Here is a 15916-nt window from a genome sequence, read left to right on the forward strand (position 1 = left end):
TATATATATATATATTTAATCAATTGGATAAATTATTTGTTTTAGATTTTTTTTTTAATATAATTACAAAAACAGGATTTTAATACCTAACCGTAAATCCTTTTCTCCTAGTACGTAGAGGATGCTGGGGTCCACTTCAGTACCATGGGGTATAGACGGTTCTGCAGGAGCCATGGGCACTTTAAGACCTTTTCAGTGTGTGAACTGGCTCCTCCCTCTATGCACCTCAGTATAGGAACTGTGCCCAGGGAGACGGACATTTCGAGGAAAGGATTTACATTTAAGTTAACGGTGAGATTCATACCAGCTCACACATCAACCATGCCGCACAACATGGCATTCAACATAACAGCAACATGCTGAAAATAATTGTAACACAACACTTGTGTAACTACAAAACTAACCACTGCAGGTAAAGTACGCACTGGGTCGAGTGCCCAGCATCCTCTACGGACTAGGAGAAAAGGATTTACAGGTAGGTATTAAAATCCTATTTTCTCATACGTCCTAGAGGATGCTGGGGTCCACTTCAGTACCATGGGGTTATAGCAAAGCTCCAGTACGGGCAGGAGAGTGCGGACGACCCTGCAGCACCGATTGACCAAACTTGAGGTCCTCAACGGTCAAGGTGTCAAACTTGTAAAACGTTGCAAACGTGTTTGCCCCTGACCAAGTAGCTGCTCGGCAAAGTTGTAACGCCGAGACCCCCCGGGCAGCCGCCCAGGATGAGTCCACCTTTCTAGTAGAATGGGCATTTACCGAATTCAGTATAGGCAATCCTGCCATGGAATGAGCGTGCTGAATCGTCCCCTTGATCCAGCGTGCAATGGTCTGCTTAGAAGCAGGACACCCAATCTTGTTGGGAGCATACAGGACAAACAGAGCCTCTGCTTTCCTTATCCGAGCTGTTCTAGCGACATAAATTTTCAAAGCTCTGACCACATCAAGAGACGTTTACGCAGTGAAGGAGTCAGTAGCCACTGGCACCACAATAGGTTGGTTTATATGGAAAGACGAAACCACCTTCGGAAGAAATTGCTGACGAGTTCTTAACTCTGCCCTATCTTCATGGAAGAACAGGTAAGGGCTCTTGTGAGACAAGGCCCCCAACTCAGACACCCGCCTTGCGGATTCCAACAACATGACAACTTTTCAAGTGAGAAACTTCAATTCTATCTCCTGTAGAGGTTCAAACCAATCCGATTGAAGGAACTGCAACACCACATTAAGGTCCCATGGTGCCACCGGAGGCACAAATGGAGGTTGGATGTGCAGCACCCCTTTGATGAATGTCTGAACTTCTGGAAGGGAGGCCAATTGTTTTTGAAAGAAAACTGATAAGGCCGAAATCTGGACCTTGATTGAACCCAATTTTAGGCCCGCATCCACACCCGCCTGCAGAAAATGGATAAAACGTCCCAACTGAAACTCTTCCGTAGGAGCCTTCTTGGATTCACACCAAGACACATATTTTCTCCAAATACGGTGGTAGTGTCTAGACGTTACTCCTTTCCTGGCCTGAATAAGAGTGGGGATGACTTCTTTGGGAATACCCTTTTGGGCTAGGATCTGGCACTCAACAGCCATGCCGTCAAACGTAGCCGCGGTAAGTCTTGATACACGCACGGCCCCTGCTGCAGCAGGTCCTCGCGAAGAGGAAGAGGACGAGGATCTTCTATGAGCAACTCCTGAAGATCTGGAGACCATGCCCTCCTTGGCCAGTCTGGGACAATGAGGATCGCTCGAACCCTTGTTCTTCTTATGAGCTTGAGAACTTTCGGTATTAGTGGAAGTAGAGGGAAGACATACACCGACCGAAACACCCACTGTGACACCAGTGCATCCACTGCTATTGCTTGAGGGTCTCTCGACCTGGAACAATATCTCTGAATCTTCTTGTTGAGACGAGACGCCATCATGTCTACTTGAGGAACTCCCCAAAGACTTATGACCTCTGAGAAGACTTCTTGGTGGAGGCCCCACTCCCCTAGATGGAGATCGTGTCTGCTGAGGAAGTCTGCTTCCCAGTTGTCCACTCCCGGAATGAAAATTGCCAACAGATCTTTTGCATGTCTTTCCGCCCAGAGGAGGATCTTCGTTACCTCTGCCATTGCTGCTCTTCTTTTCGTTCTGCCCTGATGGTTTATGTACACCACTGCTGTTACATTGTTCGACTGGATCTGCACGGGTTGATCTTGAAGAAGATGCACCGCTTGCAGAAGGCCGTTGTAAATGGCTCTCAATCCAGAATGTTTATGTGAAGACAAGTTTCCTGCCTTGACCATTTTCCTTGGAAGCTTTTTCCCTGTGTGACTGCTCCCCAGCCTCAGAGACTTGCATCCGTGGTTACTAGGACCCAGTCCTGAATCCCGAACCTGCGTCCCTCTAGTAGGCGAGAACTATGCAGCCACCACAGGAGCGAAATCCTGGCTCTGGAAGACAGGATTATCTTCTGGTGCATGTGTAGGTGGGATCCAGACCACTTGTCCAACAGGTCCCACTGGAATACTCTGGCATGGAATCAGCCAAACTATATAGGCCGCTACCATCTTTCCCAACAACCGAATGCATTGATGGATCGACACTCTTGTTGGTTTCAAAATTTGTTTGACCATTCTCTGGATTTCCAGAGCCTTTTCTACTGGAAGAAATACCCTCTGTACTTCTGTGTCCATTATCATCCCCAGAAAGGACAATCATGTCGTCGGTTTCAACTGCAACTTTGGAAAATTCATGATCCAACCGTGTTGTTGGAGTATGGACAGGGAGAGTGCAATGTTCTGCACCAACCGTTCCCTGGATCTCGCTTTTATCAGGAGATCATCCAGGTAAGGGATTACATTGACTCCTTGCTGTTGAAGGAGGACCATCATCTCTGCCATCACCTTGGTGAATACCCTCGGTGCCATGGAGAGTCCGAACGGCAATGTCTGTAACTGGTAATGGCAATCCTGTACTGTGAATCTCATATAAGCTTGATGAGAAGGATAAATGGGAACATGTAAGTAGGCATCTTTGATGTCCACTGACACCATGAAGTCCCCTTCCTCCAGACTGGAAATCACTGCCCTCAGAGATTCCATCTTGAACTTGAACCTTTTCAGGTAGAGATTCAGAGATTTCAGGTTTAAAATTGGTCGGACCGAGCTGTCCGGCTTCGGAACTACGAAGAGGCTTGAATAAAACCCTTCTCCCTGTTGTGACAAGGGCACCAGGACAATGACTTGATCCTGACATAATTTTTCAATTGCAGCTGTTACCACTTCTCTGCCCGGGAGAGAAGCTGGCAAGGTCGATTTGAAATATCGGTATGGGGGGACATCTTGAAACTCCAGTTTGTATCCATGGGACACTATTTGTAAGACCCAAGGGTCCAGGCCAGATTGAACCCAGAGCTGACTGAAAAGTTTCAGACGTGCTCCCACCCGAGCGGACTCCCGCAAGGGAGCCCCAGCGTCATGCTGCAGATTTGGCAGAAGCAGGGGTTGATTTCTGCTCCTGTGATCCTGGGGACGCTGTGGACTTTTTTACTCTTCCCCTCCCTCTACCTGCAAAGTAAGGGGAACCTTTACCCTTTTTATATCTGTTGGGCCGAAAGGACGGCATCTGAGAGTGATGTGTCTTTTTCACCGGCGCAGGAGCATAAGGCAAGAATGTCGACTTACCAGCGGTAGCCGCAGAGACTAAAGCTTCCAGCCCATCTCCAAACAAGGCTTCACCTTTATACGGGAGAGCCTCCATATTTCGCCAATTCCATTGTCGAATCCACAACGCCCTCTGAGCTGAGACTGACATGTTAGCGGCTTTTGAACCCAAGAGCCCAATATCTTTCATGGCTTCTAACATGTATGCAGCAGCGTCTTTTATATGACCTAACGTTAGGAGTATCTCGCCTCTATCGTGTCAATTTCAGATGACAAGTTGTCCGACCATTTTTCGATAGCACTACTCACCCACGCACAAGCAATGGTGGGCCTGAGTAGCGTACCATTGGCCTCATAAATAGATTTTAACGTAGTCTCCAACCTGCGGTCTGCCGGCTCCTATAGTGAAGGCGTCCCAGGCGCATGGAGAATCACCTTTTTAGTTAATCATGACAGGGCACTGTCTAATACGGGGGGTGACTCCCACCTTTTCCTGTCGTCTGCCGGGAAAGGATAAGCAACCTAAATTCTTTTGGGAATCTGAAATTTATTTTCAGGGTTTGCCCAAACTCCCTCAAAGAGAGTATTTAGCTTGTGAGAAGGAGGGAAAGTTACATTAATTTTCTTTTCCTTATAAAAATAAGCCTTCTCCTGAGGTAAAGGAGGGGCTTCCGTAACTTCTAGCTTTATAGCAACAATCATGTATTGAATGCTTTTTGCCAATTTAGGATCTATTCCCCTGGAATCACTAGTGTCGACACAGGAATCAGAGTCCAGGTCGGTGTCAGTTTGTACTATTTGTGCAAATGACCTCTTATGTGACCCAGAGGGGTCCCCTGTGGATGAAAAGGCAGAACTATGAAAAATCACATCTTCCACTGATTTTCTCCAGTTTTCTGCATGAGACTCAGACTTATCCAATCTCTTACTGATATGATTCACACTATCACGTAATTCTTTCACCCATTCAGGCTCGTGGTGTGCCGGCAGCGCCACGACATTACAACTGTGTGTCCCTAAAATGGCTCCCTCAGGGGAAGAGCTCCCTGCCTCAGATATGTTACACACGTGCACAACCACACCGGGACTTATAGGTGACAGACCCACAGTAAAATCTGTCAGAAGGACACAGAAAGGATTTGCCAGTTCACAACTCAGCGCTAGTGATATAATCCCTGTGTAACACAAAATGCCCACAGACCTGTAGCGCTTTTACAATGACAATTCACCATACAGCACCAATTTATACTGTGCCCCCCCCCCCCACCGTGTTTTGCACTCTGATACTTGGATCAGAAGTGGAGGAGGACCAGCGTTCTTCTCTTCAGCTTGCTAGGAGAAAAAATGGCGCTGAGCAGTGTGCTGGCTGACTGAGGAGGAAGCCCTGCCCCCAGAATGGCGCGTTTCCCCTCAGAGTTTTCAATACTATTTTTTATACTGGCGGGGGTAGGACTGTGCCTCAGCATCTTTTGTCCCCTTGTTAGCCAGTTTTGAGTAGGTTCATGCTGCCCAGGGCGCCCCCCCCGCGCCCTGCACCCTGCTGTGCCTGTGTTGATGGGTAGCATGGCGCGCAGCGTTCCCACCCACTGCGCGGTACCTTTTAGCCATCACGATGACTGAAGATCCTCTTCTGTACACTCACCTGTCTTCTGACTTCTGGCTCTGTAAGGGGGGTGACGGCGGGCTGTGGGAGTAAGTGCATAGCCGCAGCTAGTGTTCAGTACCCTTCAGGAGCTAATGGTGTCCTGTCAGCCAGAAGCAGAGCCATGAAACTATTCAGGAAGTTGGTTCTGCTTCTGCCCCCTCAGTCCCACGAAGCAGGGAGACTGTTGCCAGCAGTCCCTCCTGAAAATAAAAAACCTAACATAAAGTCTTTCAGAGAAACTCAGTAGAGCTCCCCTGGAGTGCAACCAGTCTGCCTGGGCACATTTTCGAAACTGAGGTCTGGAGGAGGGGCATAGAGGGAGTAGCCAGTGTAATACCCTGGAACTGCAAGCACAAATCAACTGTGGCACTACAGGTGCCAGCATGACTGTAATAAAAGTAAAAGGTTTGTTAGTGTTACGTTCTTAGTGCACAGAATAAAAAAGGTATTGAGTTGCAGTTCAGAGCACAAGAACGTGACGCTGAAATAATGGCAAGGTGTAAAAATAACCCCTAGCAACCTAACTCCGTTGTTTCACCCGCGTGGTCCGTCTATGCCTGCGAGACTATGTATTCTTGGGCCCACTGCAGCTGCGTTAGAAGGGCGGATTAGGTCTGCCCAACTCCGATGCCCCCCGGTCTTAGTATGAGACAAGGCATAAACGGAGACGGGATGATAACAAGGGGACCTCTAACTAAACACAAGACAGAGCTAGGGGCTACTTCTGAACTACAAAATAAAAGTATGTGCGGCACGGCCGCCAAAGGAAAAGGAAACCAAAGTACACCATCCAAACCCTACACGGCACCGCCGTATACCAGGAAGGATAGCTAAAGCGGAACACCTCCGCAAAAATACAAAGAAACCATAAATAAAAGGAATTCCGTGGCCAAGTCCGCAAGGCGCGGCAGAAGGCCGCTACTCACAACACCGGGAATACCCGAAAGCGAACCGGAGTCTTCAGATCTCAAATGCAGGTGACCACCGATAGGAAGGTAGGGAGAAGTACAAGGATTGGCTTCCGATACCAGGAGTCAGGACCACCGGAGCAAGATGACCGGAGTACGAAACACCGGACAGGGAATATTCTCCAGAGCAGGAACAGCAAACAGGAAGCTATCACTGGCGTCTGTGTAATGCACTGAGACAGCATATAAAAGGGAGCCCTCCAATGGTTGTGGAGAATCTAATTAGTGATGTCGTGCAGCTGCCGTGCTACATGACAAGGGTAAGGCAGGTGAAGGTAATCCTAACATGGCAACGGGGAACACGGTCCGCCTATGGCGTCCCCGTTGCCATGGACCCGGCGGCACCGAGCGCATGGCGTCCCAGCACTGCCAGGGACCCGGCGGCTCAGCACGCACGGCTTCCCAGCGTTGCCAGGGACCCGGCGGCTCAGCGCGCACTGCGTCCTGGCGTTGCTAGGCGCCGTGCGGGGGGACAGGGAGCTGCAGCGGCCGTGACCGTTGCCCGGCAACTTAAGCTTAGGGGCATGTAAATCCTTGTCCAGGACCCAAGACCTTTCCTCCGGGTCATACCCTTTCCAATGAACCAAAAAATAGAGCCGACCACAAGAAAACTTAGAATCTAAGACCTTCTCCACAAGGAACTCTTGTTGACCCTGAACATCCACCGGAGATCTACCCTGGGAAGTCTTCCGAGGGAATCTCCTGGAAAAAATATATTGCTTCAAAAGAGAACAGTGGAAAGTGTTGCCAATCTTAAGTGATTTAGGCAACCGTAGCCGAAAAGCCACTGGATTGACTTTCTTGACAATAAGAAATGGTCCAATAAATCTGGGTCCCAATCTAGCCGAGGGTTGTCGGAGCTTGATGTTGCGGGTTGACAAACACACCTTATCCCCCACCTTAAATGTGCACGGGTGTCGGAACCTATCAGAAAAAAAATTCTCTCGGAAAGCAGCCTTTTTAAGGGCAAGGTGTACCTTTCTCCAAATAACTCTGAGACGGGAAGTTAAGGTCAATGAAGAGGCAGGACAATGAGGAGTAAAGGAATTGGCTCTAGGATGAAAGCCCAGGACCGAAAAGAATGGAGATTCCTTGGTGGAAGAGTGGCAAGATTTATTATAGGCAAATTCGGCCAGAGGAAAAAAATCTGACCAATCATTCTGAAGTTTGGCAGAATAAAGACGTAGATATTGTTTTAGTGACTGATTAACACGTTCAGTCTGTCCGTTAGACTGTGGATGGTATCCAGATGTCAAAGAGAGTTTCATGTTTAATGAGGCACAAAAAAGTTTCCAGAAACGGGCAATGAATTGTGGTCCCCGGTCAGAGACAATATCCACGGGTAAACCATGAAGTCTGAAGACATGGCGGAGAAACAGAACTGCCAAAACTTGAGCGGAGGGTAATCGGGGAAGAGCAATGAAGTGGGCCATTTTACTAAAACGGTCTACCACTACCCAAATGTATCCGGATGAAAGAGGAAGATCCACCACAAAATCCATGGAAATGTGTGACCACGGCCTGAGAGGAATAGCAAGAGGCATGAGTTCCCCGACCGGCAATGATCGAGATATCTTGTGCTGGGCACACACCTGACAGGAAAGGATAAATTCCCTAACGTCTTTGGAGAGATTAGGCCACCACACCGAGCGAGAGATTAACTCCAAGGTTTTAGCAATACCCGGATGACCAGAAACCTTACTATCATGAAACTCAGCAAGGACAGTGCATCTCAAGAACTCAGGGACGAAGAGACGACCAGCAGGAGTAACACTGGGAGCCTGCTGCTGAAGCTGAACCAGCTGTGTGAATAAATCCTGTGTGAGGCCAGCCCGGATGACGGACGATGAGACAATGGGGGTTGTGGCCGGGTAGTTATTGTGAGCAGGAAGAAAACAACGTAACAGGGCATTGGCTTTGGTATTCTTAGAACCGAGCCTGAAGGTGATGATGAGCTTGAATCGAGTAAAAAACAGCGTCCAACGTGCCTGCCGAGCATTTAGCCGTTTAGCTGATTCAATATACTGTAGATTCTTGTGGTCAGTGAATACAGTAATGGTATGCTTCGCTCCTTCAAGCCAGTGCCTCCACTCCTCGAAAGCCAATTTAACTGCCAGCAACTCTCGATTACCAACATCATAGTTGGATTCTGCGGAGGAGAATTTCCTGGACATGAAGGCACACGGGTGTAATTCCAGAGACTCCGGGTCTTCCTGAGAAAGGATGGCTCCCACTCCAACCTCTGAGGCATCCACCTCAACAACAAAGGGAAGATCTGGGTTAGGGTGTCTGAGTACTGGAGCTGAGACAAAGGCCTGTTTTAGGACCAGAAAGGCAGACTTAGCTTGAGGCGACCAATTGGAAGGATCCGCTCCTTTCTTAGTCAACGCCACAATAGGAGCAACTAAATCTGAAAAGGTATGAATCAAACGCCTATAATAATTTGCAAAACCTAAGAATCGCTGGATTGCCTTTAAGTTAGTGGGTTGTGTCCAATTTAGGATTGCCTGGAGTTTCTTTGGTTCCATGTAAAACCCCTTAGGAGAAATGATATACCCCAAAAAAGACACCTCCGTGATATGGAAATTAAATTTCTCCAATTTGGTGTACAAATGATTCTCCCGTAATTTCTGAAGTACTAGTCGCACATGGACCACATGTTGTTCGGAAGATTCAGAATAAATCAAAATGTCGTCTAAATAAATTACCACGAACTTTCCTAGAAAGTCGCGGAGGACATCGTTAATAAGATCCTGAAACACAGCAGGAGCATAAGACAATCCAAATGGCATTACAAGATATTCGTAATGTCCTGACCGTGTACTGAAAGCCGTCTTCCACTCATCCCCAGATCTTATTCGGATGAGGTTGTAAGCCCCTCTGAGATCGATTTTGGAGAAAATAACGTCAGTACGGAGCTGATCAAACAGTACCGAAATCAGCAGCAAGGCGCATGTGTTTTTAACAGATATATGTTATTCAAAGCCCGATAATCAATACACGGTCTAAGCGATCCGTCTTTTTTCTCAACAAAAAAGAACCCTGCACTTAATGGAGATTTCGAGGGCCTAATAAACCCCTTCTTCAGGCTCTCATGTACATAATCATTCATAGCCTGAGTCTCTGGGCCAGATAATGCATATAGTCTCCCTTTAGGTAGAGTGCCACCAGGGACTAAGTCAATGGTGCAATCATATGACTGATGGGGAGGCAGAATATCCGCATTACCTTTGGAAAAAACGTCAGCAAAATCCTGATATTCCGAAGGTATAAGTTCCGGAGTGACAGCCGCGACCTGGACTGGATGGGAAATACATTCTTTGACACAAAAGGAACCCCACCGGGAAATTTCCGCAGACCGCCAATCTATGGTGGGATTATGAAAGGCGAGCCAGGGGTGACCTAAAACAACAGGCACAGCCGAACAATTGGTAAGATAAAACTCAATTTTCTCAGAATGTAGGGCCCCCGCTGTCCGTTGTACTGGAGGGGTGCGATGAGTAATTATCCCATTAGAGAGTGGACCACCGTCCAACCTGTGCATGGTGATAAGTCTATCCAAAGGTAACTGCGGAATACCTAAAGCCTGAGCCCAGGCCAGATCCATAAAATTTCCAGCAGCTCCGCTGTCAATGAAAGCTGACACAAATGAACTAACACTCCCAGAGGAAATTTTTACAGGAATTAACAAGGAAGCATTTGAGGAGATTAATTGCAGACCCAAGTGAACCCCCTCATAATTCACTTGGTCAGAGCGTTTCCCTGCTTATTTGGGCAGCTACGAGCCACGTGTCCCTTACCACCACAATATAAGCATAGCCCCGAATTTAGCCTTCTGGCTCTTTCCTCTGGAAACAGCCGGGAGAAACCCACTTGCATAGGCTCCTCGACGTCCTCAGGGAAAGCGTATACACATGGACTAGACCTGAAATTAGCCCCTCTATCAGCCCTCCGTTCTCGGAGACGACGGTCAATCTTAATAGCAAGCTCCATGAGCTTATCTAAAGTCTCCGGAGCTGGATACTGAAGAAGACTATCCTTAATTATTTCAGACAAACCGAGGCGAAACTGACTGCGCAGGGCAGGATCATTCCAGCCACAGTAGTTCGACCAACGGCGAAACTCTTTACAATATGCCTCGGCGGAATTTTTACCCTGTTTAAGTGCACGTAAGTGGCTTTTGGCCGATGCTTCTCTATCTGGATCATCATACAACAAGCCTAATGATTTAAAGAAGGCATCTACAGTTTGCAAGGCTGCATCATCAGATTTTAACCCAAAAGCCCAGGTTTGGGGGTCGCCTTAAAGCAAAGACATCACAATGCCTACCTGCTGAGACTCTGTACCTGAAGACCGGGGCCTTAACCGAAAATAAAGTTTACAGGCTTCCTTAAAATTAAAGAAATCTTTTCGGTTACCCGAAAAGCGGTCAGGAAGGTGCATCTTTGGTTCAGGAATCATACCCAGGGAGGCTCGTAAAAGATCTTCCTGCGATCTCACCCGAAGGGTAAGATCCTGAACCATCTGAGTTCCTGAATCTGATTGGCCAAAAGCTGGCTCGGATTCTGTCCTAACACTGCTGGATTCATGAGGACCGAATTTCAAGGCCACTCAAAAAAATAAAAATAAAATAAAATAAAAAAAAAATATATATATATATATATATATATATATATATATATATATTTTTTTTTTTTTTCTTTAGGCCGGTGATAATGTTACGGTCTTAGTGCTCCGTTGTTTCACCCGCGTGGTCCGTCTATGCCTGCGAGACTATGTGTTCTTGGGCCCACGGCAGCCGCGTTTGAAGGGCGGATTAGGTCTGCCCAACTCTGATGCCCCCCGGTCTTAGTATGAGACAAGGCATAAACGGAGACGGGATGATAACAAGGGGACCTCTAACTAAACACAAGACAGAGCTAGGGGCTACTTCTGAACTACAAAATAAAAGTATGTGCGGCACGGCCGCCAAAGGAAAAGGAAGCCAAAGTACACCATCCAAACCCTACACGGCACCGCCGTATACCAGGAGGGATAGCTAAAGCAGAACACCTCTGCGAAAATACAAAGAAACCATAAATAAAAGGAATTCCGCGGCCAAGGCCGCAAGGCGTGGCAGAAGGCCGCTACTCACAACACCGGGAATACCCGAAAGTGAACCGGAGTCTTCAGATCTCAAATGCAGGTGACCACCGATAGGAAGGTAGGGAGAAGTACAAGGATTGGCTTCCGATACCAGGAGTCAGGACCACCGGAGCAAGATGACCGGAGTACGAAACACCGGACAGGGAATATTCTCCAGAGCAGGAACAGCAAACAGGAAGCTATCCCGGCGTCTGTGTAATGCACTGAGACAGCATATAAAAGGGAGCCCTCCAATGGTTGTAGAGAATCTAATAAGTGATGTCTTGCAGCTGCCCTGCTGCATGACCAGTGTAAGGCAGGTGAAGGTAATCCTAACATGGCAACGGGAACGCAATCCACCTGTGGCGTCCCCGTTGCCATGGACCCGGTGGCTCCGAGCGTACGGCGTCCCAGCGTTGCCATGGACCCAGCGGCTTAGCGCGCACGGTGTCCCAGCGTTGCCAGGGACCTGGCGGCTAAGCGCGCATGGCATCCTGGCGTTGCTAGGCGCCGTGCGGGGGGACAGGGAGCCATGGCGGCCGTGACCGTCGCCCGCCAACGGTCGGGGCACCGGCCAGCTGCCGCGCCTAACAGTTAGAGCTGCATAAATCTGAGCCAGCAGCCTACAGCTTGCAGCACAGAAGGGGTTAATAGTCCAACTCACAGTAAGACAGATCAGCCTGCAAAAAGCAAATGCAGGACTCACCAAGTTGCAGCTCAGGGCGGGAAATCCCAGATGAGCTCAGGGCGGGAAATCCCAGATAGAATGTCTCCCTGGGAATAAAAGGTTATAAAAGGCTGTCATGCAGCAGCAGCATGGTCTTTGCAGCCAGAAGCCTGGAGAGTTAGTTAGCAGAAGCATGTGTGTTAGCTAGGAGAGAAGCGTGGTGTGTGAGCTGGGAAGATGTAGTCTCAGTGAGGGCTCCTCACATGTTTATGTGGGGTCAGTTGCCAGACGCAGCAAGGCACCTGACAGAGGGAGTGATCGCAGTGTGAGAGCAGCAGTACTCAGAATCCAGTGAGAGGGTGATGCAGTGAGAAGAATGTGCCGCAGGTGTGAGTCTCATGAGAGGATGTATCTGGGGAGTGGTCAGAAGCCACGCGGCATGATTAGAAGCCCCCCATGGACAAGAGTCCTCGCTATGAGAGAGAGAGACGGTAACCTGGTATGTGTAGCACTACTGGTCACAGAATGCCCTGGTACGTAATGCTGTTTGCCATATTCATGCCGCTGCGATTAAGTGATGCGCTGGAGGAGGTGCCCTGATATTTGATCTAATGTAACCGTTATGCTTTGTGCTGGAGGAGGTGCGTTAAGAAGTTATTCCTGCTATATCCCTGCTTTGATGTTAAAATAAACCGTTATTCTGTTTATGAGGTGGCCTGGCGCCCAATTCTTTATGCGCTGCACCGACACCTGTAGTCCACTCCCACAATGCAACTGTAATTAAACACCTGATTATTCAGGGGACCCTCTGGTATCTGTGCCTGAACCCATGACTAGCCAGGGCAGAGTAAGTGTGATGCACTATACACAGTGACTGCAGATTTTGCATACCTAGTACCAGTGGGGTTTTACACCAGTTCACACACTGAAGAGTCTTAAAGTGCCCATGGCTCCTGCGGAACCGTCTATACCCCATGGTGCTGAAGTGGACCCCAGCATCCTCTAGGACGTATGAGAAACGAACAGCCAAGGAATTACTTTTCCATAAGCACTCATTACATTTTCATCTCATCACTGTGGCCCTGTAGCCTCCCGGAAATTGTGACAGCAGATACAATGGGCCTTATTCAGGTTTGTATGCAAAGCTAAAAAGCACACAACTGGGCAAAACCATGTTGCACTGCAGGGGGACGCAGATGTAACATGTGCAGAGAGACTTAGATATGGGTGGTGTGTGTTCAATCTGCAATCTAAATTGTATAAATAAAACTAACAAATTGGGCTACATGCAAAATCAGCCGGTATTTACCCTGCACAGAAACAAAATACCCACCCAAATCTAAATCTCTCTGCACATGTTACATCTGTCCCACCTGCAGTGCAACAATGGCGTTTCAAGAGGTGAGGCTGCAGACAACGTCTGTGCTGCACAGTAATTTAGCAATCCATTTCTTCTTGTTGCTCCAGCGAATACCACATTCCTCTTGTGGCCAGAGACCCCGGCCCAAGTGGCTGCTGGTACTCTCAGCACTAACCCCCATACTGCGGCATCATCGTTAAAAGAGACCAATCGGCACTAGGTGCCAATTTGCAAATGTACGATTGGCGCTAGGCGCCATGTTTAAATTGTATTTTTGGTGCCAAATTTTCATTATACAATGATGTTTTGATGCTCTGCAACCTGGATCACCTCTGGCAGCTGCGGCTATGCTGCTTGTTAACCCTCAGTGTGCTGCACTGGACGACTGTGTACCAAGGAACCGCTGCAGCCAGGACATAGTTCTGGATTAAAGGGCTGCACGTCAACTGCTGGATCTGGAGCCTAGCCCCCGATGTCTCAGTGCTGCGGGGTTAAGTTCTGCTCATTGGGGGAACCAGGGATGCTGGCTCTCAGTGCGGCGAGGAAATGGTCAAATAGCTGTTACATCCGGGACCATTGTCCCTGGCCACAGGGCTATGAGTGTGAACAAAACCACCTGCTAGGGGAACGGGACAGCTGGTTCCCAGTGTGGTGATACCAGCAGCAATTACAGGCTGCAAGAGGGGGTACCATACGTATGCTGACCACTGGGGACCAGGTGAGGTGCCCCAGCCCTACAGGGCTGCTAACTAGTGTGTCTGACACCAGGTGCACTGCCGTGCACAGAGCTGCCGTAATGAGGACCAGGAAAGAGAAGGAAAAGACTGTACTATTGGTGCACGCACTGAGGAGTGATTTAATTATCACTTCTCCTTTAAAACTTAACTTTTATTATTGTTATCATAAGAATGATGTGAAATATCTTTATTTGGACTGCAAGTTGAGGCGAAACATAGAGTTTAAATTATTGACATAGACAAAACATACAAAGGTGCAATGAAAGTAATAAATGTGAATAAAGATTAAAAATGTGAATCAGCGTGTTTTATTCTATTGTCCTAACAATATGGTATGTATCCTACGTTGAGCCAGTAATTCATTTTTCCCCCCTCTAATTCATCCACGCTATATCTGCCAATGTTAATCTCACTCTTTAATGATAAACAATACTTTTATAGGAACTATATTCCCGTACATTCTCATAGGATATATTGGTGGGATATTGACAATTGGTATGTATGAGTCTTGAATTCCTATGGTATAGGTGGTGTGTTGGGGAGTGTAGGTCTTATTAATATTACAATGATGATTCAAAATTATATATTGAATTCAGACCAAGCGTGCCTCTATGTCCATATCCAAGCACTAAATCAATGGGGGTCATTCCGAGTTGTTCGCTCTGTATTTTTTTCTCGCAACGGAGCGATTAGTCGCTAATGCGCATGCGCAATGTCCGCAGTGCGACTGCGCCAAGTAAATTTGCTATGCAGTTAGTTATTTTACTCACGGCATTACGAGGTTTTTTCTTCGTTCTGGTGATCGTAATGTGATTGACAGGAAGTGGGTGTTTCTGGGCGGAAACAGGCCGTTTTATGGGTGTGTGCGAAAAAACGCTACCGTTTCTGGGAAAAACGCGGGAGTGGCTGGAGAAACGGAGGAGTGTCTGGGCGAACGCTGGGTGTGTTTGTGACGTCAAACCAGGAACGAAACTGACTGAACTGATCGCAGATGCCGAGTAAGTCTGGAGCTACTCAGAAACTGCTAAGAAGTGTCTATTCGCAATTCTGCTAATCTTTCGTTCGCAATTTTGATAAGCTAAGATTCACTCCCAGTAGGCGGCGGCTTAGCGTGTGCAAAGCTGCTAAAAGCAGCTTGCGAGCGAACAACTCGGAATGACCCCCAATGTTCAGCCAGTTACCATGTTTCTATGTATAGCTGAATTTAGGTATTGGTGTGGAGTAATAGGCAGGGAATTAGACCAATAATCATATAAAGCTGCAGTCTACAGAAATGTGAATAGTACACAGGATTGTGAAGCATCTGGGGTATAGCTGATTTTAGAAGGATATAATAGATATTTCAGCCTCAACTTTTAATATTACCCAAATGAATGCATAGACGCTACAACTGTTAATGTTTCTTGATTAAATCCAAGAAATAGACAGCAACAATGTTAGCCTAATACCGAAACATTGTATACATATAGGAGAAATTTGTGCAGGCTGTGTGATGTTCAGGATGGAACTCAGCAGATAATTGCAACAAATGTTGCAACATTAACATCTACAACTATTTAATGAATACACAGCTGAGACGTACTAACAGTGAAATACTGTGTACACACAGGAGAAATTCATGCAGGCTGTGTGGTGTTTAGGATGGAACTCAGCAGATAATTGCCACAAAGCTATGAGTATATAGCTGAGAAGTGTTAATAGTGAGCTATAAGAATGAAATAAATACTTAAACTTATATTATCTATGAAATATGCAGATTAAATAAAAAAAC

The 15916-nt window shown here is 47.4% G+C and overlaps 1 pseudogene; it reads right to left on the reverse strand.

The window, feature by feature from the left end:
- Window positions 1-15916, reverse strand: part of LOC134908897 (cytochrome P450 2K1-like) — a 154019-nt pseudogene that overhangs the window by 410 nt on the left and 137693 nt on the right.

This window comes from Pseudophryne corroboree, chromosome 4 (assembly GCF_028390025.1).
Source record: "Pseudophryne corroboree isolate aPseCor3 chromosome 4, aPseCor3.hap2, whole genome shotgun sequence".
Classification (NCBI taxonomy): domain Eukaryota; kingdom Metazoa; phylum Chordata; class Amphibia; order Anura; family Myobatrachidae; genus Pseudophryne; species Pseudophryne corroboree.